The sequence below is a fragment of the Prinia subflava genome, chromosome 14 (genome assembly GCF_021018805.1).
Source record: "Prinia subflava isolate CZ2003 ecotype Zambia chromosome 14, Cam_Psub_1.2, whole genome shotgun sequence".
Taxonomy (NCBI): Eukaryota; Metazoa; Chordata; class Aves; order Passeriformes; family Cisticolidae; genus Prinia; species Prinia subflava.
Genome location: NC_086260.1, coordinates 16,425,668 through 16,435,275, shown reverse-complemented (window position 1 = coordinate 16,435,275; position 9,608 = coordinate 16,425,668).

Here is a 9,608-nt window from a genome sequence, read left to right as displayed (position 1 = left end):
TGGCTGCAGGGGCCTCCTGCAGCAGGAGAGGTCCCTTCTCTCGGGGTGGCACAGCACCAGCACTGGAGACCTGCACTTGGGCAAAGGCAGCAGCCTGTGGGAATGTCCTGTCCAAAATAAATCATAGTGCAGAGACCTGGGCTCAGTCTCATTTGACACTGCAGTGCTCAGGTCTGTTCCTTTTTAAGCTCTAGGTGTGTTTTTGAAATTGTCTTCATACAACCTGGAGGTTTTACTGGGTTTCCAGTCAAGCTGAAATACAAGTAAATACTCTAACAGCAGCCATCTTTTGGCAACCAAATTTGCAACGCTCATGAATATAACCAAAGAGCAACGTGTATTTTGAGGTGTGAGTTAAAACCTATTGTGCATCCATCTGCAGGTGCCTTGCACTTGGTCTGTGCTCTTCCCCTGCTTGTTCTGTGCAGCCAGGAGAGTCATCCTGGAAGTCTTGGGGTGTGAAGTGAGGACTTGGACCCCAAGCAGCTGTGTGCTCCTGGGAGGTCAGCAAGGTTCAGGGGGTCACTCATGGCAGAGGAGTGCCGGACAGTGAGACTTTTTATTTTTTAACCTTATTCTGTCCCATTTATGAAATGTCTGCTTGAAGGTAACTGGCTGTGTCTGTACTGTAGGACTGTGCTGCTGTCTGTCCTGATCATGGCTGTATCTGGGGGCGATTGAGGGGTGGGGAAGGCAGGTAAAGCTCTATCTTGATCACAACTTCTGCCCCAGCTGTCTTGGCATACAAGTTGAAGTCATCTTCCCATCTGCTTTTTTTCAGTGGAGTGACACCTCCTCTTTCAGCCCTTAGTAACATGAAGAGTTAAAAAACACAACCTTTGACTTCTCCCTCTTCTTTCATTTAACACGTTACCTTTGTCCATGTGTTTCAGCACCTTGGTGTGGTGGCTGGCAAAGACCATTCCAGGGCCCCGCTGTCTGATGTGATCTCAGTCAGGCTGTAACCCTGGGGATGAGTGACAATGTCTGTTCTGAGACAACCACCCACTTACTAACACGCTTCATTTGGCCAAGTGGTTGGATGAAATAAATCCCCCTGTTGGATAATTAAATTATTTGAAAACACCCCCCTTTTGTGGCTGCTGCTGCTCTGCAATGGGGGAGCACGAGGCTGGTTGTAGATCAGTAGTGGACAGGTCATGTAGTTCCACTGTTGGGTCTTGAGTGCAGTGATCACTGCTCCTCTTACATTTATAGTGAGTCCCACCCTCCCACCCAGGGCATGAGCGAGGGTTTTTTGTGGGAGGGTGTGTGGGGGGCTTTACAGCCCAGCTTCCCTAGGCCTCCTTTCGTTGTGAGCTCCCACTGGCTGCTTGCTGAGGGTGTTGGTAGCACCTTCTTGCTCCCCCACTTTGTCACAGAACATAAAATGCTGGCTAAACAGGTTTCTGATTTGGATCCAGAATCCAGCATTTGAGCAGCTGTGAATGCTAACAGATTGCCAGGACTGGAAGGCTTCACCTGAGGTCTGAGGAACTCAAGTATGAAATGGCTGTATTGCCAAAGGCAGTGTGTAACATTGCTTTTAAAAATTTCTTGGCACCTGAAGCATGGAGAGTGGGTAAATATAACATTAATCTTTAAAAAAAGGTTTGGGAGAATCCAGGAAACCAAGAGCTTGTAAGCCTGGCATCTGTAGTACATAAACTAGTAAAAGCTGTAATAGACAAAAATATGTTTGACAATGAGATAAACACAATCAGTTTGGGAAAAGTCAGCGGGGTTTATATGAAGCCAGGATATTTGTCTTGCAAACCTCTTGGAGTTCTTTGAAAAGAAAGAAGATGAGAGTGAAAGAGCTGGCAGTAGGTTTCTGTAAGAGTTTTGACAAAGTTGAGAATACCTTAATGGGAACATGTGCAGACACTGCAAAGGAGAGAAGGTCCTGAGATGTACAAATAATTGGCAAAGAGATTGGAAACAAGGTGGGAGAATGCTGCCAGGGAGTTTCACAGTTCAGTGCTGGGATTTCTAATGTTGAATCTATTCAGGAATGACCACTGAAAACAGGGGGAGTGAGACTTCAAACTAGCCTATTAAAATAAATTTTTTCAAGACTGCAAAGATGATGGTTAACAGTGAAGTGGTGTTGAAAAATCCTGAGACTGAATGGCTGGCCAGTGAAATGGTGAATGAAATTTTGAGTAAATAAATATGAAATGAGGTATGCAGAGAAATAGGGATTGTTGTGTATTAAAATAATGGGCTTGGAGTTGACCAAGATTTTGGGGTTATGTCATATAACCTTGTGAAAGCATCAGGTTGAACTTAAGAGAAAGACAAATACTAGAAGCTAAGAAAAAGCTGGAAAACACTGTTGCACAGTTCTGGAGAGAGAGGTGGTGTTTGATTTTAGTCTTGTTTTGGTTGGCTTGTTTGTTTTAATTACAAAAAGCCTGATGTGCTTTCACCTTGAATACGACACTTGGTTCTGCTTTCTTTATACTCAGGGAGTATACTAGACATGGGAAAATTCTAATAACAGCCTCCTTATGGGATTGAATGAGAAGTTGTTCTCAGCTTGGAGAAGACATGTCTGAGAAGTATAGCAAAGGTGGAAGGGCTGTGGACTGCCTTCCCTACACAAGAACAAGGGGCTTCCAAAGAAAGCCTTGGCTTGAACCATGGTGAATGTTCTTTCCTCTTCTGCTGTAGGGTGATTTTTCCCATGTGCAGCAGAATCATCTCTCCTGAGGAATACGGCTTTCCTATCTGACTTTCTTTGCTGAAAAGAGAAGACGAAGTCCCCCTAGGTAAAAATCTTGTGTGATAATTTATGCAGTCGTTATGCTAGCCCAGCCTCCCAATAGAGGTTTGGCTGTGGAGGGAGTTTCCTCGCCCAGATGAATCACTCACTGGTATTTCTGCCATACATGCATGGTAATCTTGGTGATCTCTGTAGGCATCTGGGATTCTTCTGCTTGGGTAACTGGCAGCCAGCCTGGCTCATCACAATTGGCAGCTGTGAAGGTGGAGACTGGCTGGAAATATCTGGAAATTGCTAAGACCCTTTCTGGAGACCTCTCCTTTGCTTTGAAGCTGTTGCATGTTTGATTGCCACGTTTGCGCCATTGCTCACAGACTGCCCTGTGTCATCTCTGTCCCCATAGCCCAGGGCCTTCCATAAGAGCTGGGTGAGGGGGGAATGTGACAAGGGGAGTTAGAAGGGGCAGGGCTCAGTGTGGACCTCAGAGCACCTGCATAGTCTTACTGCATGCTAAACATACTGAATTTGCTATCTGCAAATCCCCATCAATCCGTGGCTTAAAGAACCTGGGGGAAGTGTTGGGGTGGACAGTGTTTTATCACTAGCAGGCCAGCTCCCACCTACATTAGCACATCAGGCCATGCAAAGGTCACTTGGGAGGGCTGAGCAGGACTTGGTCCTGTTGTGTAGGCTTCCTCTCTTTTATATGCATCATTACAGACATGAGCTCTGCACCTGGTCTCTGTGCAAGGTATGTGTAATGTTTAGGTCATAAAGATTAACTCTTGCATTTGCCCCTGGACTTAAGGAGAAGAATCAGCCCTTACCAGGAAAGCCTGTATAAACAGCTCTTTTCCAACTCATTTCTACTTCTCTGTCACTCCCCCTCACTCAGTCCTATTTCTCTGGCCCACTCCTATCAGCACATTATTATTGTCACCTTTAATAAATCCATGTGTGGCTAGCAGAGAGGTGTTGTTGTGGATATGTATCCGCTTGGGAGTCCTTGGAGCTTTTCCTAAAGGGGGATATGGAGAATAAATGGTCTGCCAGAGTTTAGAGTGGTGCTGCTGGAGTTACGGAACAGAGAAGGGGTGTGAAGTACCTGAGATCTCAAAATGGTATTGCCAGAATGTTGAAGTGCTATTGAAGGGTGCAGAAAAGAAGGTAGAAGGAAAAAAGATCCTAAAACTAGATTTCCCAGCAGTTTTAAAATCAGATTTTCCTAGTGTTTGGTTTCTAACAGCTCGTAATCAGCTAATGCTTGTGCTGTCAAAGCAGGTGCTTGACCATCTCTGCGGGTTCCACGTTGTGTTTGAGTGACTGGTGGTTTCCGAAAGCCCTGCCTGCTCAGCAATGAGCATAAATGCTCGTGGGTGTCGTGGTAATGGGAAAAAAACCTGCAGGTTTCCCTCTGGGAAATGTGTGGGCAGAGTGCCGCTGTGTGGTGACACCGAGCACAGCGTCCTTGGCTCGGGGTGCGGGTTGAAGGAGCATCTCTCTGAAGCTGGTGGAAAGATTAATTTCTTCATAGGATTTGGGCTGTGCCTGGTAAAGGAGCAGGAGCAGCACTCCAGACATTTATATTTTGGTTATATGATATTTTGCCTTCCTTTTTTACCCCAATAGCCTTTTGACAAAGTTTTTGGCAAAACGTGTTCTTTTCTACTTGTGTGTTAATGTCTTTCCTCAAAGGCCAGGGAACTAAAGAGGTAACAACAGGACATGTATAGACATTATGCTGTGTTTTGGTATTTTTTCCATTCAATATGTTACAAATTATTTCAGCTATAAACATCACAAATTCAGGTACTCAGGGCTGTGTTTTCTTGTACCTGTGCCAGCAATGCCGGGGCTGTGCTGTGATCATACCTCTAATACAATGTGCATTCTGCACCACAGTGCTTGTACTGAGACTAAACTTCTCTGTCACTTGTGCTGGTGTCCTCATAATTTGGTCATTTGGCATTACTAATAGGTCTCATACCTTTATTCTTGCTTTTCAGTGCTTTTAGCTTATATATTAACTCTGTTGTTTTGCTCCAGGGAGAGGAAGGCTTCCTTCTGAAGTTGTTTGTTGTAAGACTGAATGGAAAAGAGAACAACAGTGAGCAGCAGCCACCTTGCCAGGGGCATAGCCTGCAGGCTTTCCCTGTGCTGTAAACCAGGCACTGTCTCTGCAGCTGAGCCGTCCATATGCTCAGTGGCTTCATGAGCTCTTCAGCCAGATCATAAGAGATTTGGTAGAATTTAGAAGTGTTTGTGAGCTTCCCCTTTTCACTGTCTCTTCAGCTCTTGTAGGGAGGATTCAGCTACTGTTGTGCTGAAGCTGCACACAGGATACATGTTGTTAAACCAGGGAAGGGAGCATGGTGTGCACTACATTGCACCTTTAAATACCCACAGACCCCCTTTTGTGTGTGTGCTGCTCTTCCCCTCCCTTGGAGGGCAGCCTAAGGGATAGTCATGGGCCTGAACCATTTCCCTCAGAAATACACATCTTCCTCCATATGTACACCAACCCCTAGTCTTCCAGTTTCCCATCTAGTCCTCCTTCATACCCAGCTATTTGCTGGTGGAAGGTTCATTTTGTGTTACAAAGGTCCTTCAAGGCCATCCCCAGGCCATTTTTCACAATGTTTCCACATGGCTTTATCGACCAAAGTGTGAGCTCTTTCTAATTCTAGCTGCACCTTTCTTGCCTGCAGCAAAGCTGTTCCCTCTTCACTTCACATTCTCAGTTGTCCCACCTTCCTTGTCTGCACATTGTCAGGAACAGTAACTGTCTCTTGCTATAAAGGTAGAAAAAGGTCACCCTTCTTACAGGCTGACAGTGCTTATGGCGTTACTTTGGCAAGATTTATTCTTCCCATTGCAAGAATCAAATTCTATCACTTCCTGTAATTAGTTGACAGAATTTGGGGTCTGAAATTGTGAAATATTCTTTAATTTTCCCAGTATGAATCACAAGCTTTGTAGCTGTAGAACCAACTGGATTCTAAAGCTTCAAGTAATACCCAACCACTTCAGGAGATTTTGCAGCCATGGAGGACAAGTGAAAATTCATTCTGGTCCCCAGGAATCACCTGTTCTGGCCCTTTCATAGATAATTCTGTGTAAGCATACTGAACTGCAACTTCGTTATAAACTTCATGTCACAGAAAAGAGGAGTTGCCAGACACTTCATTTCTCAGGGAATTATTATTACCATCTGTGCCAATTCTAGTGTGTGACCCATATGTAGTTTCTCCATGGGAAGAGGCTCCACAAACTCATAACTTATTCCAGTACTTTGCTGTCCTGACCATTAAGTCATTAGACTCTCCTTAGTGTTCAACTTAACTTGTGCATTTAAACTAACTCTTTATCCTATCCACATTATTACTTTCCTAGATGCTGTACTACTCTGTGTATTGGAAAGTCATTATTATGTCCTTCGTGCTCTCCTATCTCAAGATTTAACAACCCAGTTTCTCAATCTTTCCTTACAGGCCATGTTTTCTAAGCCTCCGATTTTTTTTTTTTTTTTTTTGAGGTCTTCCAGCAAGTCCACAACTTTCTCAAAGCGAGATTTTGTAACCCTGTGTCATCCAGAGAGTTTGAATGAAAGAATTAAGAAGGATAGTGTTGTGGGGCACACTTCCATTACAATGATAAAATAGAGCATGGCAAATCTATTTCTTATCTTGTGGAAATCACACCTCAGCCTAATCTCCAGTTAAAATATTCATTAATACAGACTGAATAATGTAGAACAATTACTATGAAGCCAGCTTTCCTTACACTCAGGAGATACGGGTTTGTGCACATGAGAGGTTCTGACAAGATCAGGATAGCAGTGAATGAAGCTTTTTATACACACCTGTGTAACAGAAAGGGATTATACACAAATGAATCTACAGTTGGTGCTAGCCTGTATATCTCACAGTGTGCCACAGTGACCGGTCTGGTTTCTGGAAGAGTGAAGATAAGGAATAGGAGTACAGGCAGAGACTTGCACTGCATTGTGGTAAAATCTGGATGCTTCCTAAAGGAAGGCAGTAAGTGTCTTGCAGGCACAGCCTAGCCCTCGTGCAGGTCAAGTCTTGCTGCAGATACATGAAACTCTCTGGGAATACGAATATCTTGGCAGGTCACTCAGATTGTGCTAATTTGACCCCATGCCATCTAAGGAATCCTTGTACTCTAGATTTGGCTGCTGCTGTTCTGCTGATTGGTCTAGGTCATGCTTGTTCCTCCTTCAGGGCACCTCTAAAAAGGGCGTTTCATCAGAAGGTGCAATTCAGCTTCAGCCCTTGGCCAGGAGCTGCTCATCTCCATAGCAGAACTGCTCTTCTGGGACAGGTTACACAGAGCAGTGAAGAACTGGCCAAAAAGTGAAAAGAAGCAGCAGTGTTCACTGGATGGAGGGGACAGCTTGTGAAATGAAAACATTTCCTGTTCTCAAAGGACTCCTGTGATCCATGGCTGTTAAACCACAGCAGAGGTTTAACAGGGCTCAAGGCTGCTCCTGAAGTGGGCATACTGCTTTGGTACCCTTCTTCATAAAGGTACTAATACTTGGAGATGAGAAGAGGGGTGCACCAATGATTTTTTTTTTTTTTTAAGGCTTTAGAGTGTGAGACTTAAGGATCTCTGTCTCCTTAATTTTTCAGAAAAATAGTTTGAGTGGACTTGATAACTGAGCAGGGGAAGCTGGGTGCTTTTCTGAGAAAAGTATGATAGGAACCAGCACCTGCAATCTGAAAGCACAAACCAAACTCTAAATTAGGCACCCTGTTTAGAGGGGTTAGCCACTGGAACACCTGCCCAAGGGTATGGTACATTCTCCATCTCTTGAGACCTCGTTCTTTGCAGCTCCCTGAAAGGAGCTGGTAGCCAGCTTGGGGTCAGCCTCTTCTCCCAGATAACCAGTGGTAGGATAAGAGGAAATGACCTCAAGCTGTGCCAGAGGAGGTTGAGGTTGGACATCAGGAAGAATTTCTTCACAGAAAGGGTTGTCAGGCATTGGAAGGGGCTGCCCAGGGAGGTGGTGGAGTCACCGTGCCTGGAGGTGTTCAAGAAAGAACTGGATGTGGCACTTGGTGCCATGGCTCAGTTGATGTGGAGGTATTTGTTCAGATGTTGGATTTTAGAAGTATTTTCAAATCTTAATGATTCTGTGATTGTCTTCAGGAACACATTTTCTGGGACTGATGGCTCTGTCAAGTGTGAGATTTTTTTGGACACAGTCCAAGAATAATAATGAAATGTCAGTCATTTATACGCAGAATGATCAAATCATTTCTCTTAGCCTTAAATACTTAAGAAATTATGAAGTGTGGATATTAAATTAAAGACACTTCTCCAATATGTGCCCAGTAAAGATTAAATAGGACTCCATGTTCCAATTTTTTATCTGACATTTCCTAACTGGGAGTTTAATTTGTAGAATATTAGTAATGTTATTTAGCACTTATGGACTGTCAACCCTCTCTGGTTTAGTGTTGTAGAATCACGTTTAATAATAAACTTGCTGGGAGGTATTTGTATGAAATGCAGATTTCTTCATTTTGTACAAAGTGTAACAATTCAAGTTCTGACTCAGTCCTTATGATTGCACTATGTTCATATAGCATGCTTACAGCTTTGTCTCTAGTGATATTTAAAAAACTTTTTTTAAGTCATTAAAAAATCAAAAAAGTTTGCCTATTTTCATATGGAACAGTAGTGCATATGCAGGAGGATATTTGATTATATATATGCATTTAAATTAACAGATAATATAATTTTCAGGTACTTGATTTCATACACTATTTAGTGATTTTTGGATTAGACATTGTTGCGGGGGTGATCAAAGGGCTCTCTTAGCATTTCATGTTGATTTTGCTTGATTAGTGGTTTGGAGCTCCAAACAAAATCTTGAGCCACTTTGCCTAAGACATTAAATGACAGGGCAGAAAATGAATCTCTTCCCAAAGAAAATATCATCTGAATGTGCTGGATGTCACCTGGTTTGTTATCCTCACTTTGCACGTGGGAAATGGAGTACAGAGCAAAGTGCTGTTCCTGAGGTCCCAGGGGAAGCAGCCCCAGGGACTGGACACACTCCAGAGCTGCTGTGAACAGCCTCAACCACAAGATCATTCCCTGTCTGTAAGGTCAACACTGGTATTGTTCCAAAGTGCAGTAAATCATTTAGGTGCTGTATTTAGATTTAGAGAAGTTACTGAGGAGCTCAAGTGATGGAAACCTTTTGTATGGATGACTCTGAGGAAAAAAAATTGTCTTCAATTTATTCAGTGGTACTGTCACTGTAAGCAATTTACTACTTGGCATAAAGAAAAGCCTCAGATTTTGTCTCTAAGATACTGCAATGGGTTTTGTGCAGGTACAGATGGAGATATTTTAAGTCTGTGGCTTTGCTAATGGTGATGTGCCCAAAAAAACCCAATCTAGTTGTCTCAATTATGTCAAGGCAGTCATGAAAAGTCTGTGTTTTCCTTTGCAAAATACTTTTGGGGACTTTTGTGAGATCTAATGGTTGTTCACAGAACTAATACAAAACACCTAACTTAAAACCATGCAACATCTCCTTTCTAAATACGTTTATGCTCAACTGAGCTCAGCTTCCCATTTTTATTTGTGGCTTAATGTAAATGCCCTGAGCACATTTTGCACTCAGATTAATAACCACTTTATCATCACAAGCCTTCCTGGGGCTGCCCATTTGGGGTTTTTGTTTCGTTTTGGTTTTGTTTCTTTCAGAAAACAGGGTCAGCATGGTTCTCTCTAGCATTTGTAAAGAGGGAAGTACGTGAATGATCTGTCCCCTTTATTCAGATCATTCATTTCACATTGGGAAACTGGCCTTATTTTCAGTAATCAGGCCAATACGTGG